Source organism: Lipotes vexillifer, unplaced genomic scaffold (assembly GCF_000442215.2).
Source record: "Lipotes vexillifer unplaced genomic scaffold, Lipotes_vexillifer_v1.1 scaffold172, whole genome shotgun sequence".
NCBI classification, from domain to species: Eukaryota; Metazoa; Chordata; class Mammalia; order Artiodactyla; family Lipotidae; genus Lipotes; species Lipotes vexillifer.
The window spans coordinates 1,263,959-1,291,876 of NW_006776799.1; the positions used below are offsets into that span (position 1 = coordinate 1,263,959).

The 27,918-nt window shown below is 36.8% G+C and overlaps 1 protein-coding gene across 4 annotated transcripts in view; it reads left to right on the forward strand.

Moving 5' to 3' along the window:
- Window positions 1-27,918, forward strand: part of PPP1R9A (protein phosphatase 1 regulatory subunit 9A) — a 318,597-nt gene that overhangs the window by 108,071 nt on the left and 182,608 nt on the right. The gene's annotated exons all lie outside the window — the stretch shown is intronic.

The window sequence follows — 27,918 nt, forward strand, 5'->3', positions numbered from 1 at the left end:
ATAGAAGGGAAAAATATAATGCATAAATATAATACTCATTAATGCTAGCTATTTGTTAAAAATATTTTATAGTTAATAACTCTACTTTTCACATAAAGCTCAATTTTTTTTTGAATTTTTGATTTTTCTTTTTTAAACAGCAGGTTTTTATTAGTTATCTGTTTTATACGTATTAGTATATATATGTCAATCCCAATCTCCCAATTCATCATACACACCGCCTGCCCGCCACTTTCCCCCCTTGGTGTTCATATGTTTGTTCTCTACATCTGTGTCTCTATTTCTGCCCTGCAAACCGGTTCATCGGTGCCGTTTCTCTACGTTCCACATATATGCGTTAATATACGATATTTGGCTTTTGCTTTCTGATCTACTTCAATCTGTATGACAGTCTCCAGGTCCATCCACATCTCTGCAAATGGCACAGTTTCATTCCTTTTTGTGGCTGAGTAATATTCCATTGTATATATGTACCACATCTTTATCCATTCCTCTGTTGATGGACATTTAGTTTCCTTCCATGTCCTGGCTATTGTAAATAGTGTGCTGCAATGAACATTGGGGTGCATGTATCTTTTGGAATTATGGGTTCCTCCGGGTATATGCCCAGTAGTGGGATTGCTGGGTCATATGGTAATTCTATTTTTAGTTTTTTAAGGAACCTCCATACTGTTCTCCGTAGTGGCTGTATCAATTTACATTCCCACCAACAGTGCAAGAGGGTTCCCTTTTCTCCACACCCTCTCTAACATTTGTTGTTTGTAGATTTTCTGATGATGCCCATTCTAACTGGTGTGAGGTGATACCTCATTATAGTTTTAGTTTGCATTTCTCTAATAATTAGTGATGTTGAGCAGCTTTTCATGTGCTTCTTGGCTATCTGTATCTCTTCTTTGGCGACATGTCTATTTAGGTCTTCTGCCCATTTTTCGATTGGGTTGTTTGTTTTTTTAATATTGAAAGCTCAGTTTTTTAGGATGGAAAAATGTGGAACTTTGCTTATATTTATATATCTTTTCTCCTTCTGTCAGTGACTGCCACCTTGCCAAATCTGTGGGAGTTTTATGATCTGTAATCCTTTGAGATCTGTGAATTCACTGAACATTTTACTGTGATTTTATTGGTTTTGGAATCAAGAACTAAAAACTGAATATAGTTCACTATTCATATAACAAGATTTAAGGATGCTTAGTTTTTAAAAGTTCCTTTGGTACTCATTAGATTTATTTCTGTTTGAAATAAATGAGTAGGTGGAGGAAAAAATTTCAAACATTGCATATGGTTTCTGGAGGTATGTTTTAATAACAAAATCAAGTGTGGTTAATGAAACCTTTCAGAAAATGATTTTATGAAAAACTTGCATTCTTTTAAATCAAGAGCAGTTTTTCCTCAATCTTAAATGTCAGTCATACTACTTTTTTCTTATTCTGTTTTCCACTTTTGTCTGTTTCTTTAAAATATTTCTTAGCTATGTGGAGATTTGCCTGAGAGCTATCACCTACTTAGGTAAAGGTCAATAAAATGATAGCTGGAAAAACTCCGTATTGTCTACCTTGAAGGCTAGGATGAAATAAAAGAAAAATAAGTAAATGCTGTTGTGATTTTTCTACAATATACTTGTAGCTCTTTTCATTAGACTGTGGTGTAAGCAGTGTCTTTTACACTGAGGCTTGCAACCTGTTGGTGGGTCATGAAATAGATTTGAAGCATTGTAATCAGCATTTTATTTAATGAATAGTGTAGAATAGTATGGAAATTTAACTTTAAAAGTGAATATAAATTTAAGCAAATTTTAAATGGAACAAGTAGAATAGAAAACTTAGTATATCAATAAAGTTAAGTATTAATTCATGAAAATTTAGTGTCATTTCCACAGACTTACAGATCTATCAAACAGTGTATGTCAGGATTTAGTCCAGGAAATAGAAACAACATGTGTTTTAAACAGGAAGATATTTAATGCAAGGGATTTAGGTGCTTATAAAAGGTTGTTCCTACTGGAATGACTTGCAGAGAGTGTAGAACTGATCCACCTAAGAGCTGCTTATATGTGAGGCTGTTGCTGGAGCTATGAGTTTAAGAACATACTCCCATAGCTACAATCCAGTAATTAGGAAATCAGAATTAAACTGCTGCTGCTGTGGCCTCAGTTGCCTCTTGTCACCAGAAAATTGGAAGGTGCCACTACAAGCCCTGCTAATATATAGTAGAAAATCTCACATTTCCTTGTCTTTGTTTGCAGTTGAAACAGCCGAAAGGAAAATGGGCTCTGCTGCACTTTTGTTTTCATCATCTTAAATGAGTTGCTTGTATTTGGAGAACTAGTTCTCATCCAGAATTCTTTTTTTTTTTTTCATCTTTATTGGAGTATAATTGCTTTACAATGGTGTGTTAGTTCCTGCTTTATAACAAAGTGAATCAGCTATACATATACCTATATCCCCATATCTCCTCCCTCTGGCATCTCCCTCCCACCCACCCTCCCTATCCCACCCCTCTAGGTTGTCACAAAGCACCGAGCTGTCACAAAGCTCCCTGTGCTATGTGGCTGCTTCCCACTAGCTCTCTATTTTACATTTGTTAGTGTATATATGTCCATGCTACTCTCTCACTTCGTCCCAGCTTACCCTTCCCCCTTCCCGTGTCCTCAAGTCCATTCTCTATATCTGCATCTTTATTCCTGTCCTGCCCCTAGGTTCTTCAGAACCATTTTTAAAATTTTTTTAGGTTCCATACATATGTGTTAGCATACGGTATTTGTTTTTCTCTCATACAGAATTCTGAGTACAAGAGAAATGTTCTTAGTTTATCGACCTGTCCAGCTATCAAGATGGAGGGTAGAAGGGCAGATGAGAGAATCAGTGAAAAATATCCAACTTGGTTTACCCGTTTGATTTCTCAAAACTCACATATGCTCTTCTACTCATGTGTAGGTTTCCAAACACCACCACTAGTAGCAAAAATGTGCAGCCGTCACTCCTACAAAGAATCGAGCTCACTTCTCCCTAAAAGGGGTTAGGATAAAGCCATTGTACCCAGTGAATGGATGCTGTTGTCCAGTAGATATGCATACTGAAGTATTTGTATGTTATCTGGGATTTGCTTTAAAATATTCTGGAAAAAAAAGTGGGAGGGAGAGACGAGGGAAGATTGGCAAAAATGTTGATGATTATTGAGACTGCATTATGGGTGCATAATGGTCCATTATTTCTCTCAATTTTGAACATGTTTGAAAATTCCATAACTAGAAATTAAAAAAATATAAATATAAATCTTTGCTCATAATTAACTTAAAAAATTGGTTCTTACGCTTGCGAAGAGTAACAGAAGCAGTGAAACAAAGAAACTGAAACACAGTGATAAAGACCTGCACAAAGAAGAATATTGATTTTCCTCACTTTATGAATTTTTTTCAGTAGTGATTGCATTCATAAATATAAAGCATTGTCACTCTCATCTTCTTATTTTAAAATGAAAATGCTACCTGGAGTTATGATAATAATTAACACCCACATATGTTATGACCAAAAAGTGATTTCATATCTATCTGGTTGAATTAATATTAGAAGAGTTAAAGGTATATGTGATGTATTACATCTGAAAAGTATTAAGTCCAGGGCTTCTGACTGTAAAATATCAGGTTTGCACCATATAGTATACTTAAGCTGTTATCAGTTATTAGCATCTTTGAATATGCTCTGTACATGCATTTTCTTCCCTTACCTCTTGTTGAGAATAGGGATCTGAAAAAATGTGTGTGTGTGTGTCTGTGTGTGTGTGTGTGTGTGTGTGTGTGTATTTTAACGCTGTATTAATGTGAAAAGTAGATGTTGAGACTTCCAGTTTCAACTCTGACATTTAAAGATCTTGGAGGTTGTCACTCTCATCCTTACAGCAAGAAAAAGCTGGACAAATTAAAAAATCCATGTCTCCCATCATAGAACTGAGGATACAGGGCAGACTACCACCCTGAAATCTGGAGAGATGGGTGCATCCAGATGGTGTTAGCCAAGATCTGCTTACCCAGAGCAGAAGCTGCTGAAGCAGTGACATTTACATGGTAATTTTGATAAATTGCCACAGGCTGAGTATGCACTAGTGAGGGTTAGAAACTCCTGGGGGCTGCAGTTTTAGCCCACATGTTCGTGGACCTTTCCTATAGGAACCCCATCAAGTTCTCACAGAAGATCTGAGACAGATCCCTTCATGGCTCTGACAGGAGGAATGGACAAGTAATCATCACAAAAATACACCCAGAACCTTCTCCATAGAAAGCCTACTCTCTAGGGTGAAAGTCTTTATCAGAGCCTTGTCCTAGAGCCATGGGAGTAGGGCATTCCTCTCTAGCCTCCCATTGCCTTCCTGTCTCATCTAAGGAAGTAGGGGAAAAGCTATTCAAGAAGAAACACTTGTAAAAGTCAAAGGTCAGAGACAGACCTGCTAAAAGCTGAAATTTAATCAGAAGATTATAGAATGCTACCTCTCACCCACATTTTACCAGTACACCAACAGGTCTCCAGTATAATACCAGTGAATTACAGCTGAAAGAACGGCAAGACACAGACTCCCTCTGAGGAGGAGTCTGTAGGGAAGCCCAAAGTCAAGACAGAAGACAAAAACAAGGACATGAGAGGAATTTGATGCTGTTGGCATCTTTGCTACAGCAAACACTAAACACAACCCCACGATGCCAGATGAACATAAATTCTCACACTGAAGTTCTGTTTACTTCAGTTTCTTTTTTCTAGTACAACATGCCTGCTTTCAACAAAAAATTACAAAGCATGCCAAAAGTCAAGAAAAGACAATCTGAGGAGACAAAGCAATTATCAGAACCAGACTCAGATATGACACAGTTGTGAAGATTATCAGACAGGCAATTTAAGACAACTATGATTAATATGTAAAGGGCTATAATCGAAGAAGTAGACAACATGCAAGAATGGATGAGTTATATAAGAATGGAGATGGAAACTCTTAAGAAAGAATCAAAAGAAAACACTAGGAATCAGAAACACTGTAACAGAAATGAAGAATGCCTTTAATGGGTTCACCAGTAGACTTGACACGGCTAAGGAAAGAATCAGTGAGTTTGAAGATAGGTCAATAGAAGTTTCCCAAATTGAAATGCAAAGAAAAAAGAAAAGAAAAAAGAGAGAACATTCAAGAACTGTGGGACAATTTTTAAAGGTGTTACAGATCCACAGTTGGAATGCCAGGGGAGGATAAAGAGCGAAAACAGCAGAAAAAAGTGAATTGGTAATGGCCAAGACTTTCCAAAATTTATGACAGAAAACCACAGACACAGGAAGCTTAGAAAATACCAGGTAGCATCAACACCAAAACAATCAAGCAAACAAACAAATGAAAAACAAAGATCAACAACCCACACCTAGGCACATCGTATTCAAATGGCTGAAAACCAAAGGCAAAAAGAAAATCTTGAAATAAGCCAGAGGGGGAAAATACCTTACCTATGGAGGAACCAAGGATAAGAAAGGTGGATGTTGAGCAAGGTTACACTTATTAAAGGCACATGTATTTATGCTTTCAATTTAACAAGGGTGTTTTAAATGCCTGCTAAGTGTCATGTTTTATGAAAGGTGATGAGGCTAAATAAGACCTAATAACCCACTCTTCCCCGGGAGGTACCAATAAAAGGGTAATAGGGGACTCAGGGGAAGAAAAATAGCACTGACTGGGCAGGTCAGGAGCAGCTCTATGAATGATGGTGTTAAGCAGTTATTTTACTTCTTTTCCTTTTGTTTGCAGTAGTTGACCCAAAACTTGACCTTCATCATTTTCTTCATGTCTCTTTCAGTTTTCATCTGTCCCTCACTCAGGTTATCTTGCTTTCTATTTCACTGAGAAAATAGTGACAATGGAGAACAGTAGGCCATCTTCATTTCCACCCTTTCCCTCAGGCCACATCCAGTTTTCACAAGGCACTCTGCATTCTCTGCAGAAATTGTTGAATGTGCTCTTTCCTCTTTATTTCTACAGTTACTGCCTCAACCCTTGCCTATCCTGCGTGATTATTGTGATGATCCCTTCATTCTTCTCCACAATAGCATCTTTCCAGCATCCTATACATTTTCCATGAACCAGATTAATCATATCTCTCCCATGCTTAAACTCTTTTATGCTTCTCACTTTGCCTGCAGAATAAAATCTACCTCTTAGGCCTGTCTTTCAAGGACCTCCATATTCTGCCCCAAACTGTATTTTGTGATTTGTTCGGGGAGATACCCCATGAAATATTTTCCAAACTTATTTGACAGAAACATCTATTTGATGTCTCCTGGGTCTCTTATGTTTTGCAGAGTGCAGTTTGGGAAATGCTAGGACTGAATGAAGAATGTGAACTTTGGGGAATGGGAACAGGAGAGAAAAGCATGACTGAGGTCATCTTGGTAGTAATGCACATGGAGGCCAGCTGCATATGAGGTCATGACACATGTTAGTACATGATTCTCAAAATGCTGATTTCTTCTCCAAGAGTTTTAGGAGTGATCCTCTGTGTCTGTTTATAATCTGCAAAGACTGTCATGCAGAAAAATAGGAGGAAAAATCTTTCTGCTCTTAATCTCAGGAGAAAAAAGATTTTAACCATGTTTCTGGAAACTTGCATTGGCAGAATTTAGTCCTGCAGACAGCTCAGTTTTATTTTATTTGTAGTTATATTTCACTTTAACAATGTGAGTGTAGGCTTATTTGGCAAATTTGAGAAGAATAATGCATTTTCATTTCTTATGAATTTTTGTGCTGCTTTTTTATAGCCTCCCTAAAATATTATTTACATTTACATTGTCATCCTAATATCTGAATGTATATCTGATAATGTTCTTTTCACAAAGCCTGTGGTTAATTATGTTTTTATTTGCAATTTCTTGTGACTGAAAACCTCTTGCTTTATTGGAATAGGGATACTTATTTATTGTCATGTCATTAAGGAGTACTCAATCTCTCTGAAGTGACTTATGACACATCAAAAATATTAATTATAGTTTGTTATTATATTATATATTATGTTTTAGTTATTATGACAATTTAAAAATTCATTATTTCTTTAAACTGTTTTCAGTGAGACTTCCAGCACCTGGACTGGGAGGCCCTGACTGAGAGACTGACAACTCACACAGGGTGTTGCAAATGGGACCTTTAACACTTTACATAGAACCTTTTTATAGTAGTTAGAGGGCAAAATGCATGGCAAATCATGTAGTTCATCCTTAGGAACAGAAGAGTATTTCTAGGCCTCACTCACAGGTGGGAGAGGGTCCTCTTACCCATCTGGTTCCAGGCCTTGGCGTGGGAGAGTCTGTAGGTAACTGTGGGTGTGGCTGTTAGGGAGGGCAGGTGGCCAGGTGCCCTCTTACTGCCTGGGGAGTTCCCAGTCTAGTTGTGCATGAAGTATGCCTATGCCTAAGCATCTGACTTGAGGATTATATCTTAAGTCGTTTTTTAAATTAATTTTTATTGGAGTGTAGTTGCTTTACAATGTTGTGTTAGTTTCTGTTGTACAGCAAAGTGAATCCGCTATATGTATACATATATCCCCTCTTTTTTGGATTTCCTTCCCATTTAGGTCACCACAGAGCACTGAGTAGAGCTCCCTGTGCTATACAATAGGTTCTCATTAGTTATCTGTTTCATACATAGTAGTGTATATATGTCAGTCCCAATCTCCTATTCATCCCCCCCCTTCCACCCATGGTATCCATACGTTTGTTCTCTACATCTGTGTCTCTATTTCTGCCCTGCAAATAAGTTCATCTGTATCATTTTTCTAGATTCCACATATAAGCAATATTATACGATACTTGTTTTTCTCTTTCTGACTTATTTCACTCTGTATGACAGTCTCTTCCCATTTGGTCACCACAGAGCACTGAGTAGAGCTCCCTGTGCTATACAATAGGTTCTCATTAGTTATCTGTTTCATACATAGTAGTGTATATATGTCAGTCCCAATCTCCTATTCATCCCCCCCCTTCCACCCATGGTATCCATACGTTTGTTCTCTACATCTGTGTCTCTATTTCTGCCCTGCAAATAAGTTCATCTGTATCATTTTTCTAGATTCCACATATAAGCAATATTATACGATACTTGTTTTTCTCTTTCTGACTTATTTCACTCTGTATGACAGTCTCTACGTCCATCCACGTCTCTGCAAATGTCACAATTTCAATCCTTTTTATGGCTGAGTAATATTCCATTTTATATATGTACCACATCTTCTTTATCCATTCCTCTGTCGATGGACATTTAGGTTGCTTCCATGTCCTGGCTATTGTAAATAGTGTGCTGCAATGAACATTGTGGTACATGACTCTTTTGGAATTATGGTTTTCTCAGGGTATATGCCCAGTAATGGGATTGCTGGGTCATATGGTAGTTCTATTTTTAGTTTTTTAAGGAACCTCCATACTGTTCTCCATAGTGGTTGTACCAATTTACATTCCCACCAACAGTGTAAGAGGGTTCTCTTTTCTCCACACCCTCTCCAGCATTTATTGATTTTAGATTTTTTGATGAGGTGATACCTCATTGTAGTTTTGATTTGCATGTCTCTAATAATTAGTAATGTTGAGTGTCTTTTCATGTGTTTGTTGGCCATCTGTATGTCTTCTTTGGAGAAATGTCTATTTAGTTCTTCTTCCCATTTTTGGATTGGGTTGTTTGTTTTTTTGATATTGAGCTGCATGAGCTGTTTGTACACTTTGGAGATTAATCCCTTGTCAGTTGCTTAATTTGCAAATATTTTCTCCCATTCTGAGGGGTTGTCTTTTCATCTTGTTTATATGGTTTCCTTTGCTGTACAAAAGCTTTTAAATTTAATTAGGTCCCATTTGTTTATTTTTGTTTTCATTTTCATTACTCTAGAAGGTGGGTCAAAACAGATCTTGCTGCGATTTATGTCAGAGTGTTCTGCCTATGTTTTCCTCTAAGAGTTTTATGGTGTCTGGCCTTACATTTAGGTCTATTTATTTATTTATTTATTTTGTCTGCATTGGGTCTTTGTTGCGATGCGTGGGCTTCTCATTTGCGGTGGCTCCTTTTGTTGTGGAGCACGGGCTCTAGGTGTGTGGGCTTCAGTAGTTGTGGCATGTGGGCTCAGTAATTGTGGCTCGTGGGCTCTAGAGCACTGGCTCAGTAGTTGTGGTGCATGGGCTTCGTTGCTCCGCGGCATGTAGGATCTTCCCGGGCCAGGGCTCGAACCCATGTCCCCTGCATCGGCAGGCAGATTCTTAACCGCTGTGCCACCAGGGAAGTCCTACATTTAGGTCTTTAATCCATTTTGAGTTTATTTTTTGTATGGTGCTAGGGAGTGTTTTAATTTCATTGTTTTACATGTAGTTGTCCAATTTTCCCAGCACGGCTTATTGAAGAGACTGTCTTTTCTCCATTGTATATTCTTGCCTCCTTTGTCATAGATTAGGTGACCATAGGTGTGTGGGTTTATCTCTGGGCTTTGTAGGATTATACCATAAATATTGACTTTTCAGAAGATGTAAAATTAGGAGTGAAGAAGGAAGAAAAAGTGCTTAGGAAATCCATATTACAGATGCATCATGGCAAAATTCTTTCTAAAATTTTGGCTTAAAATGCTGAAATCCCTACTTGTGCTACTACTTTTTTTGTGTGTGTGTGCTACTACTTTTTGAAACTGATAAATGCTCTATTAGAAGAGGCAGAGGGCATGTCTCTTTATATAGAAAACTTTTTACATCAAATGGATTTAAGAATGCTATTTTATGATCCTGTTCTTTGTGTTAAGGTATCTATACCATTTTTAGTTTCACCAAATAAAAATATCAAATTTTGGTAAAACCTGTTTCATTTATGAATCCTTGAAAAATGAACCATACACTGTGATTAATTTAAGTTTTAGATCATTTGCAGTATGTCAGTTTTCTTTATTATGTAATCTCTAAATATCTCTGCCTGTACAGCGTACCTGCTCCTAAGAAGTATATTATGGGAACCTCATGGTGTCTTGATCTAAAGAAACTTCGTATTGATGTTGAATTTAGTCAATAGATTGTCTAATGTTATTTTCATGATCAAGACAGAAGATCAAGCTACCAAAATACAATGCTTTTAGCATCATCCACATGTTGAAATAAATTCCAAATAGTCCTAGACATTTAGCTGATAACTCTCATTTTGGAATTATTATATTTCTGATACATATAAAATGAATTTTTGCTGGAAAAGTGTTCCATTAAGACAGATTTTAGGTATTCCATTTGCTGTACAATTTCTCTAACTTAGAACCATATTTTTAAAATGTTTTCCTTTCATAGCTAGAGACATGGAAATTTTGCTACTGTGAAGTCACAGTAAATGTATAAAAAATGAGACTGCTAAATTAAGTCTTTTTTTCTTTACTTTCTTTAAAACTATATTCTTGTATTCCTTTGTGATATTTTCATCATTTAAGGGAATGAAATTTCAAATTAAATTCTAGAGAGACTTAAATTCCCCTTGGGTTCTCTTTTATTGGAGGTATGTTTGTGCTTTGAGGTATTTAGTGGTGCCTCATTAGGATAATACAGGCGGAGTGGTAAGACTTACTTCTGCCTTGAATAATTGTGCTGAGAAAAAACAGACCCACACCACTAAATAAATACCCTTGCTTGTACTTTCTATAAAATTAAAATACTTTGGACATTAATACATAAATACAGCACAAATGAACGGAAAACTTGTGAGTGATGTACTCCTCTAATAATAAACTGTTATAACATCATTTCCAAACTTGAACTTAACTTTCTACCTCCTACAGGCTGCCTCAACCCATTTGTTTGCTACTCCTTATTCTACTTTTTGCTTTAATAATTCTGCCTAGTTCTGTCCTTAGATACCTAAGCCTCTTATTCACTAATTTTCTTAGCTTTTGAAGCAATTCAGAGGTAAGATTTAGTGGCTTACTCTTTAGCTTGGCCAAGATTTAAATTCCACTTATCTCAGAAGAAAAGTAACACGTTGGAGGTTCCGTGTTTCAAAAGTTGACTGAAAAGGAGAAACACCAAGCAAAGCCTTAGGCTAAGTGAGAAGGAAATGAGGCAGTTACTGTTTGTTGTTGTTGTTGTTGTTTGTAGTTAATATCCGCGCCCTGTCTCCCAGGGGCTGTTCTAAACCTGCTTCCTCTCTTCTCAAGTCTTGAAAGCCACCCTTCATCCATCATTCTCACCTCTTATTCATTGACAAGATTGAGGCCACCTGAAGTGGATTCCCTATCCTTCCACCTTAACAGTTGCTCTTCCTCATCACTCGTACTCTTTTTTTCTTTTTTTTCTTTCTACTGTATGAAATTCTCCTCTCCCATAGGAAGGCAATTGAAGTTTAAAAGAAAAAAAATGTGAGCATTTTGCCCCTATGGTATTTGAAAGATAGAAATATAGTATCCATTTTCTTTTTTTAACTTGAAAGGTTCTAATGGGTCTAAAAGAGGAAAATAAATATCAAAATGGCTTGAAAACTGTAAAGGGCTGTATAATAAATAAGTTGTTATTAACTATCTTTTTCCATTGTTTGTGCTTGGTATAATTTGATCCAATTTTTATTAGAGGAATAGATTTGGTTTAAAAGGATGTGGTAAAATTTGAGTGGATTCAGTAAAGAGCAAGAATGAAAAAAACAGAAAATAAGTCCTAAGAGTAAAATTGAGAAGGCTTGGGACTTTATTTGTCCTTATAAAATCAGGTAAGATGACTAACTCTAACTCCTTCAAGCATATGAAGTATTATTATATTGACATATACTATACTTGATATCCCTCCAAAAATCAAATGGAGAAAATGGTCTTAAATTGTGGCAACAGAGAATAGTTAAATTTCTGAATTAAGGTGTTATTAGACACAGAAACAAGCTACTAAAGGAAAGTTTTAGATAGTTTTCCCAAAAGCAGATGACCTGATGACCTCTTGTATTCCCTATAACCCTTTGGACTCTTACTATTTTATACCATTGGAATTTGGAGCATCATATGATGTACTTCACTTTCTCTTCTGTTATATTTAAATTTTCCCTTAATATGCACATTTTCTAAGAGGATAGTTTAAAAAAAATAAGAGGATACTTTTTTAAAGAGAAAAGATGGCGGCCTACACGGGTAATAGTTGGATTGAGTCCTGAGGATTCTCTGCCAGTTGCGGGGATATCAGCTGCTGTTTTATTTGCTACTGACTTCTCACCTCCTTCTTTTTCATACCAGTATGAAACTGCTTGTCTCTAAATAATCCATCATATTTGATTAAATTAGACCAGAAATAAAAGACCACGGATCCTCAAAAAAAAAAAAAAAAAAGCAAACATTCAGGTCTTCTTGACCCTGCAATTCCAAAATTATTTCTGAATGTTTATAACCAACTTGGTTGATCAAGTCTTTTTTCCTCATTCCTTCTCAGAGAAACAATGACCTGCAGCCGTCTGTGACCGCCAAGCTGAATGTATTGTGACATTTGTAATCGAAAGCTTTTTGTATGTCTTGGTTTTGGTGCTGGCCCCTCTCCTGGATTTCTTGATTTCAACAATGGAGTAATTCAGGAGAGCAGAGAGGGGCCAGGGAGAGCCCTCCAGGTGCTGTGTAACATACACCATTGTTGGCAGCAGCTGACAGCTATTTCACATTTACTTCCACTGGAGTTATAATTGTTCCAGCCACAAGATTAAAGTCAACATGTCATCTTTTTGCATTATTTTTAAGGGCTTTTTTACTTCTGTAGTATAGATGAATAACTTGTATCAGTAGTGACTATTAAGTAAGTTTTTCAGAACAAATGTTTTATAGTACATTTTTTAGTTGTTCTGTACCATGTCAATTACAGAGGGCCATCAGTATATTGATACTTTGTCTTCAATGACATGGTCTCTAACTATCTTTTTCCAACTAACTGTAAACCTTTCTTTTTAAAATTTCGCTTCTTGAGCCACAGTCCCTTCAGTTCTCCAGGATCTTTTTGTGCCTGTTTTGAATGACCTGATTGTTTATTCACAGTAAAGAATGTTTCTGATACTGCTTTGTTGTAAATATAGTTGAGTGCCCTTGTTGACATTCTTGTTGAGCCTGAAAAGTCTATTCTGAGTACACTTTCTCTCAGGCTCTACCTTTGCTGAAACTGAAGAAGGAGATTTTGAAGAATTTTCCCAGTCTCTCTAGGCTATTTTAGCTGCCTTCAGTTTTCCTTTTGAATTTGCAGTAACTTTTGCCAGCATACTGATTCATTGGGGACCACTTTAACTTTTTGCATTGTGGTATGTGTAGATTTAAAAGGGACGTGTTGTTTAGGCCTTGGCAGTTGGAAGTAATCCATATAGAAGTTGTTTGACGATTTCTTAAAAAATGTATGCTGTATGCTAAATGTATACTTATACAAAATATAAGTATAAAGCCATGCTGGTTAATAAATATTTTCTGTTTTTTCTTAGATTACAGTTTTATTTGTAAGATTAAATTAAAATAAGACTATAGTTTTCCAGATGGAATATTTATTTTAAAAAGGAACAGCTGTAAATAGAATAAGAGGACTTTATTATGTTTTTAATTTCTCATCTGATTTTACATAAAACAAAATGTATATTAAATGGTAGTACAAAAAGGTCTAATGTAAAACATAATGTACAAATATTGATGTTTAGTTTTCATTAACTAAAATGATAAAAATTCAGGAGCATTTTACCACTTAATAGTTAGCATCTGTTAAATCTATTTTATGTCTTCTTGTATTATAACCCATTCATTAACATCATTTTAAGTGTTCATTCAAAAAATTTTGCGACTTGGTAGGGTTTTAAAATAAATAGGATAGTTTTTTCCTCAGAGCTAACTTGAGAAACTTGGATGTGAAAGATAAACAAATATTATGCAGGTACAATAATAGAAATATTAGTATAGTAACCTATTTTACATTAACTCTGCTTTTTAAGAAAACCTCTGAGATAAGCTTTTCTAGGGATTTCCAACTTGTGTGTGTATGATGGGTGATTTTAAGAGTTCTGCAAATCCCAGTATCGACTAGGTTGAATTCATAATATATGACTCACGTATATATTGCTGTTTTCCAAATGGTTGTAGAAGCAATCCTATTCAACGAATGTGAATTTATTTATACAGTTATCAAATTCATGGTAGCTTTTTGGTCATTATATGTCCTTTCAGTCAGCTGATGTTACAAGTGTATCCACTATCACATGATGGGTCTGTGCTCTGCTCTCTAGAAGTATAGATAGTTCAACTCATTTAGATATATTGAAGATAGGAAAGATTTGGAGTGTAATCACAAAACCATATTTAGCCTAAAAAGATGTCTGATGGAGGAGAATGTTAAAAACAGCTACAATAAGCCTATATAAATAACTTAGGTTAGTACAGAAGCATGACATTTTAAAATGGGTGCATTGGTCATTTTACATTAATCCACTATGGCTTCCTCCAGTGGCTTCCCATTGTATTGGGGATTTAATTCTAAGTCTTTACCATGCATTGCCTGGAACTACGGTGACCGTTTAATTTATCATTGAAGTCAGAACTCTTGAGAGTGAGAGAAGTGCTGTTACTAACCTGAAGAACAGGAATACCTAGCTCTGTCTTAGGCGAATTAGGATGTACAGTTACCTGAACACTGAGGCTCTGTGGGTCCTGGCTCCCTGGTCCCTGCTTGTCCCTCCCACCTCGTCTACCACTTTTCCCCGTCTTCCACACTGGCCTTTCTTCTCTTCCTTGACTAGTCTAGGTTTGTACTTGCCTTAGAGCCTTTATACTTTCTCTTCCTCTGCCTTAAACACTTTGCCAGATCTCACATGGCTAGTTTCTTGTTATTCAGGCCTTAGCACAAATACCATTTCATTGCTGAGGACTTCCCTATCCATCCATCTATGTCCATCCATCTAAATGAGCCCTTCTGTTTCCTAGCTCACCAACCTTTGTTTTTCATGGCATTTTACACCATCTGAAATTTTGTGTTTGTGTATTTAATTACTTATTTGTCCGTCTTTCCCCATAAAATAAAGAGCAGGGATGGAGTTTATCTTGTTCATTACCATACTTCCAGTGCTTAGAACAGTGCCTGGTATGTAAGGTTCAAAAATATTTGTTGAGTGAATAAAAGCAAGTTAATAATTACAGATTAAATGATCCATTCTGATGAATTATATCTATCATGGTTGTAAACAGAATTTATTTGGGGGAAAAGAACTTTGGTATAGGAGGCAGAAGGGACTATTTTCTTGGATTACCTTAGGCCTTCACTGACGGTTCTTCCCTCCCTGTTCCTCAAATGTGGTAAGTGGAGGTAACATCTGCATTGCCCATGTCGCCATTATAAGATACATGTTTGGGAAAGGAATAAATGTTAGCGGGCTTTTATAATCAGAAGGCATTACTATTCATGTTCGACTTCTCTCCCACTTAAAATATTGCTGTTTTCCAACTTCCCAGTTTCTTTTGAGGCTTCCAGGCTGGAAACCTTAGAAATAGTCTTAACTCTACCCACTCTTTTGTTCTTGACATGGAGTTACGCCCTAAGCTCTATTAATTCTTCCTTTGAAACATCTCCACTTTCAGTTTTTATTGCCACTACTTAACACCTGCTGCCTCATCACTTTTTCCTAGATTACTATGGTAATATTTAACATGTTCTTTTTCTTTTTCCCATCTGGCTCACCAAAGGCAGGTTAATCTTCCTTAAAAGATGTTTTCCAATAACCTTCAGTGATCCCTGTAGCCTATTTAAAAACATCCACATTTCTAAGACTTGCCTTTGGGATTTTCTACAGTCAGCTGGAGTTGATTTCTGCCTCCTGTCCATCTCCTTGTATTCTTATTAATACACTTATTTCTGTGGTTTTGCCCCACTTGAGTGCCCTTCTACTCAAGTACCTTATCCTCCAGGAAGTCCTCCCTGACAATACAACCCACATTTAATCTCAGCATACTTAAAAAACTTCTTGCACTTGTTTTCTGTTACGAAACATTGTACCTATGCTTGCTTCCATTTGTTGAGTACCTACCATATGCCAGGAATAGTATTCCAAATGTTTTACTTAATAATTACAAAAATCAACACAAAGCAACCCAAAAAGGTATTAATGCAGTTATTTGCTAACTTGTGTTATTCAACTGTTGTATATAAATGTGATTTCATACTAAAAAATTGAAATGCTTTCAGAAGGCAATACCCATGTCTCATACTTCTTCACTGGCACATATTAGAGATATTAAGTTCTCACTTGTTACAATTGCATATATGTTTTATATTTCCTAAAGGCTGACTTTTCGTATCGTGGGGCACACTTGATACTTAACGAATTTGTGTGCTGAAGAACTTTAATGGTCCAATAAGTTCTTATCTAAACAATTAAACTGGAATGACAGAAGTTCAGTGAATATGCTGATTCCCTTGTAATCATTCATTATCCAGGAACAAGTTTATAACCATGGATTTATGGGGTATTCACCCTCCGCAACCCCCCAGATCAACACGCTGGGTTATAGTCATGCAAAGATAATTTCAGTACAACAGTGGAATACTTAGAGCAGCAGAGTGGGGTTTTTTTTTTCTTTCTTTCTTTTAATACTGGTTACTTCAAACCCTGGAGCTCACAGTAGTCTGAGGTTAATGAAGTGTTGCATTCTTATTAATCATAGTGAGCTTATGATGTTACAAAATACAGGTTTTTCTTGCCATATGATTTTTTCCCCTGCCATATGATTTTGCTGCATTTTTCAGTTTGTGAATACCGCATGCATTGTATTACCATATTCCCAGAAGTTGCTTAATGATAGCCAAGTTAGCCTGAAGTAATACTAATGGCATTTACAGCTGTATATAATATCATCCACCTCATGAGACTTATCACTGGTCTGTTTAAAACAGATATTTTAACTAGTATATTTTTGCAGGTATTCGCTTCAACAGCAGCTCTTAAGAAAAATTGAATTTTTATACTCTTGAATCTTGAAAAGGCCAAAATCTAAGTCAGATATTTATGTGTGGCTGTTTGCTATGTAATTCAGCCAGGGCAGTTCTAAAAATAATCAGACACACCATTGCTAGAATTTGTGAGACAACTTCAGATTACATATAAAGTTGATTAAATTATCAATACGATTTACTGCTTAAATGTTGAATTTAGTTCTCTCTCTTTGTGACACATTATTTGTTTGGAGACTTCACTTAGAGAAGAAAAGGAGGAATTTATGACTTCATCAAGAGCCTCATTAGGAAATGTGTTTGGCCTTCATGCTGAGCTTTTTCTTTTTTTCTACTGTCGTCTGTTCCCAAGAAATTCAGTCTTTGCACTCACATAATTTAGAGGATTTCAAATACTACATCATTCAGCCACAGCTGTTTTAAATATGCCACAAACTGTAGTTGTATGAAATTGATCTTTTTCTGAATATGGTGAAAAGCAAAGAATACTGAAAAGAAAACAAAACAGGGAAAATTTAAACTGTCTCCATAGTAATGAAATAATCCATTCAGCCAAAATGCTATAGCTTAGTAAGTAACTACCTTGCTTTTAACGTAGCATCAAATACTGGTAGTTTGTTTCTCATTTAGTGCAGATGTAGAATATTCTACATCTCTAGGGTGGTTTATAAGAAGTTATAGTTATGGTAGAGAGGTTTAATATGGGTTCCCTCCATGAACTTGAGGCATTTTTCCCAGCAAGGAACTGGAAGGTGAATTTTAGGTACATTAAAGAAATAAATACAGATAGCTTGTACAACCTCTAAAACTTGGAAAACCTGTGTTTTATTTTTTTTTTGATCCTTTCTGAGCTCATTTGTTAATAACCCTCTTCTTTACTTACTCATTTTTATCCCTTCCACTTACCCAATTTACTACTTGGAATAATTTTCTGTGTAACAGAATCCCATTTGATTCCTTCTTCCTGTACCTTTTCAGTATAGTATTGAAGAGAAATTAATTATATTGAACAATTCATCTTAAATTTATTTCATTTACCTCCTCTCTAATCATCTACTTTTCTTCTCATTTAGAGCTTTAGTTATGGGAAGTAGGTCAGGATTTGGAAAGGCCTTTGTTCTGAATAATTGGGGTGACCATATTTGCCAATTAGGGAGATATAGAGAGTAATGGTTATAAACCTGTCTGAACACTAGAGATTCATGGAGTACACTGGAAACATGTATTTTCAAGTTTGACCTAGAGATTCTGACTTAGTAAGCCATAAGTGGCCCTGTGAATAAGTGCTAGAAATAATGGACAACAGTGTTGTTCTTTAGTCACCTTAAATGATACTTCAAGAATTGGTTTTAAAAGAAAAAAAAAAGAGCATTTTTTCCTGTGTAGATTTACCTCCAGAAAGTTTTTTTTTTGGCTGCGTTGGGTCTTTATTGCTCCTTGCGGGCTTTCTCTAGCTGTGGCGAGCGGGGGCTACACTTCGTTGCAGTGTGCGGGCTTCTCATTGCGGTGGCTTCTCTTGTTGCGGAGCATGGGCTCTAGGTGTGTGGGCTTCAGTGGTTGAAGCACGTGGACTCAGTAGTTGTGGCGTGTGGGCTTCAGTAGCTGCGGCTCGCAGGCTCTAGTGCGCAGGCTCAGTAGTTGTGGCGCACAGGCTTAGTTGCCCCGCAGCATGTGGGGTCTTCCCGGACCAGGGATCGAACCTGTGTCCCCTGCATTGGCAGGCGGATTCTTAACCACTGTGGTACCAGGGAGATCCCCAGAAAATATTATCTTTAGCTGGACTGTTTAGTTGACCTTTAAGTAAAGAAGAATGGGTTAGGCTAAATTAAAGTAATTAATTGGACTATTAATGGATTCATTATTAGGTGTTAGGTGTTATGCTGGGTAGGGTAGAAAATACAAAAAAGTATAAGATGTTTTTCCTAGAAAAAGAAAAAAAAATATATATATATATATCAGAAGATATATATACTTGGGCTGGAGATGGAAACAGTCTAGTAAAGAAGACTTCTTAGGGGAGAATGTAAAATGAGAAGAAAAGAGGGCCTGTGTGGAGTCCTCAGGAATATTGACTTTAGCCTTTGTTTAAAAGGGAAAGGGTCTGAAAGAGAGACTGTGAAGCAGCTGCTAGAAAAGTGGGAGGAAGACAGGGATGGTGTATCATGGCAGCAAGGAGGGAATAGTCAAATGTGTTGAAGCTGCCATAAATGGTCAAGTAAAATGAGGACTAGAAAATAGGCTTTACCAAAGGAAAAAAGGATGGGGGGCAGTGAGGGGTGGGGTGGAAGGTTCTCGTATCAAAGAGGTATGTTTCCAGCTTTAGTTATTCATGTATCATCCCTGTGTTTTTTTTTAATTTCTAAGCACCATCCTAATTACTTTTCATTCTTTTTCTTCTTTACTTTTATAGGTGATATTGCATGGTTAAAAATAATCAAAATTTTATAAAAAGGTATATTTAAGACTCACTTTCACAATCATCCCAGGCGTCTTCTACCCCTAACCCTCACTCCTTTTAAACAACCATCCTGATTAGTTTTTTGTTTATCCTTTCATGTTTCTTTTTACGAAGTCCCAGAGAAATCTATCACAGTAGCTTTTTAGTCTTTATTAAAATCCCACTCTCTCCAAAGTACAAGAGAATAACAGAATAATAAGGGGCTCTAGGTTCTCAGCTCAGAATTCGGAGAGCTGTGAGCCAGTCTGCTCTGTGACCATATGATTAAACTGCCCAAGCATAACCCCAAACAGACTATGACCTGAGCACTAAAGGTAGTCCTAAATATATTATTACTTCATCTTTCTATATCTGTTAATTCTAGAACGTAAGCAGTTGGCATTTTGTGTGAGGTTGAGCATGACAGAACTTTATGTACATTAAGTGTGGGCTTTAAGGACAAAAACTTCTGTGATGTATTAACCCCACAAAATAAGTTTGCAGCTCAATAACTCCACCACTCAGCCTTGAATTTGGATTTTATTTTGTTTCCTTCATTCTGAGTGTGTACACTGGGTCCTTTCGAGATTGAGATCCAGACCTTGGATCCTGATCCAGACCGCCTTGTAGCCCTTTTGCTTTTGTCCTGAAAGAGTGAGAGGGGATATAGGAACATCAAGGAGTTTCTGAAAAACGTGTGACAGATGTTTTGCCTCTGATGTTGGGAGAGGTTAAGGTGTGGGAGAATCTACAGTCTGAGGAGGGTCTAGCAGACATTTTGGAAGCGGTCCTGGAGATGGAAAAAATCCGGGATATAGACGGATGATCCTCTAAAATCTACCATCCTCGAATCTCCAAGACAGTACAGGGCACAAGTCTGAGTCTAAAACATTAGCTTTGTAAGTGCTTTAGTGCTTTCAGGACTAATTGGGTTAAAGCTCAGCTTCTATATGTCCAGGCTTACTTAAGAAACTTAAGAAACTGCAGTCCAAGGATCTGAGTTCTTGCTGCGCAAATAAGTGTCTGTGTAGGCTGAATATCCCACACTGGGAACCTCTGATAGTGGGAGTTCCAGGCAGCCATGCAGTTTGGCAAGGAGGTGGGGCAGAGTTGGGGATTTATATAAATTGGCTTTATTATGGAGGAGGGATTAAGGTATACGTTAGGAATTGAACTTGGACACTAACTAATAAAGACCAGATATATAAAAGAAAGATGAAGCGGCCATGACCCATGGTCACCTAAGCCATGCCCCCATTACCAGTGCCCAATGAGAGGGTCCTTCATAAGTAGTACTGAAAACTAAGAGCAGGTGTTTATAGAAATTAGGTACTGGAATCACTCAGTTCTGTACCACAGTTAGAGATAAGGTCAAGAGCTCCCAAACTGTCACCACAAGTTATAATTAGATTTAGATGCTGGCATCATCTAAGAGTGGTTTTGCAACTTCAGAAAGGCGGCTCTTTTACCCCATCCAAACTTCATTGGGTCAGATTATTCCAATTTAGATACAGCTTTAACATAATAAACTTGTACCATGTGGCAGCAAGCTCATACATACATACATCACCTAACTGTATGTTCTTCAGATGAGGCCTCTTAGTGAATATAAATACTCCATTAATACCAGTGGAATTCAGACTATGAATGTACAGTGGTTAGGCCAGAGATGCTCCTAGTTTATGGGGCAGATGACACAGGAAAGTTGGGAGCCAATAGTAGTGGCCGGGGTATGGAGTGGTGATGGGGAGCTCAGGCAGAAACTTTACCTTCAGCTTTAAATATATTACGTAAGACGTAAGAGGGAGGAGATATGGGGATGTATGTATATGTGTAACTGATCCACTTTGTTATAAAGCAGAAACTAACACACCATTGTAAAGCAATTATACTCCAATAAAGATGTAAAAAAAATAATAAATAAATATGTATATCGAGATATAAATTTATTGCAACAGAATCCTATTATAACATGCAGTTTAGAAAAATCATTTGCATTGTAAAGGGAAGTACTACGTTCCGACAATGAAAACACCTGGACAAACAAAACACCTGGAATTTTCTGGCCTTCTTGTCTTCCTGGGCTTGTGCTAGGCTCAATGCAGTGCCACCAATGGGAAGTTCTCTATGGAAACCTATAGGAAGTTTTAAACATGTGTGAGCTAACATCTATAAAAAATTAAGTAGTTGGGCAAAAACTCCTTCAGTGATATTGTAATAACTGAAGTTTGGAATGTTATCATTTATGTGATAAAGTAATTTAAAAAATAACCACAGGCCTTTAAAAATGAGTTGTCATCATTCTTTGAATGGCATTAATAAGCTGTGGCTTTGTCTCTATTAGCAACATGATGCAGGGTAATGTCACTGTTACCCAAAATACAACAAAGCTTTATTAATACAGAAAATGGCTTGTAAATTAGTGTTCTTAAAATAAAAACAGTGACATACTAGGCTAGTGAATATAGAATTTTCTTAAAATACTTCTTAAAATACTTTAGTGATTTGAACAAACCTGGATTACCATGAGAAGATGCTATACTAGGGGCCCAAATTCTTTTTAAATTAAACCATCAAGGCAGTTTAATTGAAGAGAGTCTCATTAGCTTGTATCCTCTGGAAATTGTTTTGGTTCTCATTTTTCTTTGACAAGAGCAATTGTGTATATCTTGAAGATAGAAGAGATCCTCCTTTGCACAGCTGACAGGTGCCTGGAGTCAGGGGAATGAATTAGGTGACCTTTCAGGGTGAGTGGAGCAATCCGCCTCACACTTTGTCTGTTATTGTACAGATTCAGAAACCAGTGTCTTGAGATTCAAATTCTCACCCTTGTTTTTATGAAAAGCACATGACAATTAACATTTGAGAGGGCATAAGAAGGGAATTGCAAACCCCAGCTTCCTCAGGCCCCTATGTGTTGGTGTGAAAGAGAACCGAAAATGTTCTTTGCACGTCCTTCTTGCTCCTACAGATGAAAGCAGCTCAGCTCATAGATGAGTGATTTCTCCCGTTCAGCTATGATTGTCATAGTACGATTATAAAACTATATCTTTACCCTTCTTTTTACTTCCAGCAGAGCCACTAAATGTTTTAAAGAAAAATATCCACAACAGGCTTTGCTGTCAGAGAGCACTTATATCTGTGTTTCTCCTTTATGAAAGGGGGAGTGTTGCTTGGTAGCGGGAGTGGCTGTGGGTGTTTGATGGCAGATGGGGGATGGCAGGGCTGCAGCTGCAGTCTTGCAAATATTGTTAAAATAAACTTCCATTGCAAATTGACTGGTCAAATAGAGTGTCGTTGTGATGAAGCAGAGTTGAAAGTCTAATCTGAAAAAGAGCAAAAGCATTTATCTGAGCCATGGAAACTTTTATGCTGAGCAGTGTGGATGTGGTTTCTTGGCAGAGAATTGGTGAGCTGTGACCCTAAGACGCCTCTAGGGGATGATTGGAAAAACTGTCACTGATAGAGTATTTTGATGAAAGAGAAAGCAATTCAATTATTTACTTTAAGAAGGTTTCATTCCAGAAACTAATCTTGTACAACTCTGTAATGTGTGTCTTACTCAGTTAAAAGTACATTTACCTGTATCACAGATTCTCACGTGTGCATAAGACTTTGTATGTGGTGAGTTTGCATATTAGATGTTACTTTGGCCTGCACTGTACCCTACAATCACAGTTTTCTTAAAACTGCAGTAGAGCCAAATGAATAAATGGATGGTGATTTTCAAGAGTTGTGGAAATTTATGGAGATTTGCCTTTTAGTTTAGTTGAGTCTGAGTTATAATTATAATGACATGCATATTAGTTTATCATATTATTATTATTATTATTTTCCTTCATATTTTAATTAGGTCATAATACTTATTATTTTGCCATTATGTGTGGGGTAGTTTTTATCATGTGAGTTCATTTCAAGCTAGTAAAGAGGGCATTACAAAATTTATTATAAAAAGGGGGACTTTGAGATCTACGTATCTTGGCAGTAGTTAACTTGGACCTTAAATTGTTTAACTGTATACATTCAGCAGAATATTTTTCCTTTTATCTTTTAAAGTACAGTCTGTTACTATCATTTGCAGTAGTTATGTTCTGTAAAGTTGCTGCAAACACTGTATTAGTGCATATTGAACCTTTGCCCCTAGGGAAAATATAGTGTTAGATTGCTGTGAGCCTCTGGTCACAACATTTTCATCAGCCAATCAGTGTATAACCCACTCGCTGCAACTAGAGAAAGCCCACGCGCAGCAACGAAGACCCAACAGAACAACAAGAAGAAGAATATATATATACATACAAAATTTGTTTTATATGTGTGTTTCTGTTTAAAGACACTTTATGTAATATTGTTGACTCATTAACATTAACTCATGACCAATGCCAGAAATGTTTTTAAAAGTACAGTAACAGAGATGAAGAATGCCTTCAATGGGCTAATTTGGAGACTTGACTCAGTTGAGGAAAGAATGGGTGAACTTGAGTGTAGATCAATAAAAATTACCCAAACCAAAAAATGAAGAGAAAAAGAGAGTGGGGAAAATAGAGAGTAAAGTGTCAAAGACTTCTTAAACAATACTAAATAGTCTAATGTTTGTGTGATGGGAATGTAGAAGGAGAGAGAGTATGTAGTAGAAGAAATATTTGAAGAGATAATAGCCAGGTTTTCCAAAGTTAACAAAATACATTAAATTATGGTTTAGAGGAATTCAGAGATTCTCAAGTAGGATAAGTATTAAGAAAAGTCACCTAGGCACATTAATATTAAAATTGTCCAAAATGAAAGAGTAAATGAAAATCTTGAAGACAGGAAAAAAAGATAAATGACAGACATAGCAATGAAGATAAGGGTTTTAGCTGAACTCTTTTCAGAAACTTTTCAAAATGTAAGACAGTGGAGTGAATTTTTTTAAGTACTGGGAAAAATAAAGCCTGTCAACCCAAAATTCTATACTCAGTAAAAATATCTTTCAAAAATAAAGGTGAAAAAAATCCACTTTTTTTAGAAAACTAGAAAATGGAGAGAATTCATTAGCAGCAGACCTGTGCTACAAGAAATGTTAAAGGAAGTTCTTCAAACACAAGGAGTATGATACCAGACAGAAACTTGGACCCACATAAAGAAATGAAGAACCATTGAGAATATCAAAAGTTGACACTCCAGGTACATCTAAAATCTGGAATGTGCAATAGGAAGAAGATCAGGAGATTTGTTTGAAAATCAAACAAATTTCTTTGAACAGACCAAGTGAGGATGTAGCCAGAAGGTGGCCACCTGCAAGTCAAGGAGAGAGGCCTTAGAAGAAACCAAACTCGCCAACACCTTGGATTTCCAGCCTCCAGAACTTTGAGAAAATGTATTTCTGTTGTTTAAGCCACCTAGTCTGTAGCGCTTTGTTATGGCAGCCTTAACAAACTAATACATGTGCTCTTAATTAAGTAAACAGAGCCAAATATCAAGGCTGGACAAACAAACAAACAAACAAAAAATGGGAGTTAAAGAGAGTGGAGATAATGCAGGAAGAAGAAAGCAATTTAGTTTAAAATACTATAAGTAACATAAGAGAAGATAGTAAGTACATCTGTGAAACAAGTATTGGGTGTCCTAAAAAGTTGATGTTCAGAGGACAAAAAGGAGCTTTTGGACAGTAAAAATGAGAGTGGACATTTAAAAATTCAACATGGTTTTGAAGATAGGGTTGAGGAAACCTCCCAAAGAGGTAGATATGGAAGATAGAAGAGAAAAATTGGATAGTAGAAGATACTCAACCCAAGAGGTCCAACGTTCAACTAACAGGAGTCCAGAAAACTAGAGAAGAGAGGAAAAGGGAAGGAGAAATTACCAAATAAATTATATAAGGAGAGTTTCCTAGAATTAAAACATGTAACTCTTGAGATAGAAAGGTTTATTAAATGTTCAGTAAAGAAAAAGACTTCACTATCAATTGTGAAATTCTAAAGCACCAGAGATAAAATGAAGAAAACCTGCAGGGGAGAAAAACAGGTTACATCAATGGTTTGGAAATCTGGATGGCACAAAATTTCTCAGTTATAACAAAGAACACTGGAAACATAATAGAGAATATCTTAAATATTTTGAGGGAAAATAATTTCCATCATAGAATTCTACACCAAGATTGTCAATCATGTATGTGAATAGAATAAAAGCAGTGTTTTAAAAACATTTTTCCTTCACCCTTTCTCAGGAAGCTACTGGAGTTGTATACCATACAACTTAAGGGAATTAATGGAGAAAAGAATATATGGGAGTAGGGTCCAGCAGATTCTCCAGAGTGATAGTGAGGTTTTAGGAAAATAGTTGGTTAAATGCCTAGAGAGGATACAGTCAGATTAGAAGACCCCAGGAGGATGTGAAAGGCAAACAAGCAGGCATGAAACTGATGCATTATCTGGGGTGTTGCACTGGAGTAAGGGAAGTTTTGTTTTCCTTTTGGAATGTCTTGAACTGAATTAGTTAAAATACACAAAACAGTTATCCAAAAAACAAAGGCAATTATAAACCTTAGAGTTAACAAAAAGTTTTGCAAAAAAAAAAAAAGAAAAGGTAAGTATATACACAAAGTGGCTTATGTGTAAACAACTTTTAAATAATAATGAAAATACTGAATATTGACTTTTCCTAACATATGAGGAGAGTGGTGTGTGTGACTGACCAAAGGAGGTGGGAGGGGGCAGGAATCAAGAGTGTGCAGAAGTGGGGAGAGGATTACTCTTTGTTATAAACCAAACCTAATAGTACTATTTGACTTCAAAGTTTTTATACTTATATCCTTTTAGCAAAAATATTAATGTTAGTAAAGGAAGGAGAGCTACATTTTAGATTTAAGAGAATACATTCATAAGGGGGGGCAGTTTAAATGGAAAGAAAGTGAAGGAGGAAGTTCATCTACTGCAGGATGGGGTTTTTAAGTACAGTCGTCCCTTGAGCAATGCGGGTTTGAACTGCGTGGATCCATTCATGTGTATTATTACAGTACTACACGACCCACAGTTGGTTGAATCTGTGGATGCAGGACCACGGATAGGGAGGGTGACTGTAAAGTTACACGTGGATTTTCGAGTGCGTAGGGGTTGGGTATCCCTAACCCCCTCATTGTTCAAGGGTCAACTGTACAGTTGTTCCTTGGTGTCTGCAAGGGATTGGTTACAGGGCCCCCCTTGGATACCAAAATCTGAGGATCCTCAAGTCCCTCACAGTTAGCCCTCTGGGCCTCTGGCCCTCTGTATCCATGGATTCTGCGTACATAAGGCCGACTGTAGTTTGTGGGGGGAGAGAGAGAGAGGGAAAAGGAAAAACCAGGGCACCTTGGAGACTCTCCATCAGGTGGCTCAATTTTATTATATAGGTTATGTATATAAAGGTTATATATATAAAAAGTAATATGCCCCAGCCTTTTTATTGTTCCATAATTATATGCTCAACAGTCAGCCTGCTTTCTTTTCAGTGTTGACATATGTAGATAGTAGCAGCCAGGATTCTCCACTTAAAAGCTGTACTTGTTAGATGCCTGCTGCGCCTTTGAAACCCCTTTGTTTGTATGGGTTTTTTGTGTTTTTTTTTTTGCCCCGGGGAATCCTCTTGTCAGAGACAGAGTGAGCAGACAGACAAGAGACAGCCAAAAGAGAAGAGAGTAAAATTAACCATTACTTTTTACCTTAGGCACTGGGGTCCTTCAACTTTCTACAGGCAGTGCAGAAAATCTCATTACATGCTGTAGTTAACACATAATAAAATGGTCTCTTCTTACCCTCTGAGGCTAGAACCATATAATTCCTTTCTATTTCCTATTGTCCTCAGGTACCTTTTTTTTATATATGATGACTGCTCTTTGTGGGTGCAAGTATTACGTTATTGCAAAAGGAAACTTTTTCCAGCCCATCTTACACTAGGAGTTCCTGAGCTATTGGCTTACTCGGCCCTCTGTTAACCTTGATGTAACATTCCAGTGGCACCTGATATTTTCTAGAAATCATTCCACAGTGTGTAAAAACCATAGATGTCAACCTCACACCCTTGCAAACCTTATTTCTTTCATTATATGTCATGGAAGGATGTAGTTGCTGGACTTTTTATTGTCAATTAGAAATGATTTGGGTTTAATTATATTTGAAAATAATATTGTTGAATGGAGGTAAGCTCAAGAAAGAGATATTGAAGCATTTACTTGAGTAAACATAGACCACCATGACCTTGTAACAGTTTACTGTGAAACCATTCAGTGAAAGCAAATTTAGGGAATTGCTGAAGACCAGTGGTCAAAGAGAGGAAATGAACGGTAACAGTTTTGTATCTCATAGAAGCAGAAAAATTACCACACTTGGCTGATGCTAAAGTTTAAATTTCAGTCATTTTTATTTCTGGTGGATAAGTATAAGATGCTGTTTTTGCTTACGAAATAAGAGTCTTTTGTCAGAGTTCATGTACTTAGGAAATTATAAGTTCGGTATCGTGACAAATAATACTTTCTGTGATTCCTTGGAGTATTTCGTCAGGTCATGCTTCCCCTACCCCCCACCGCTC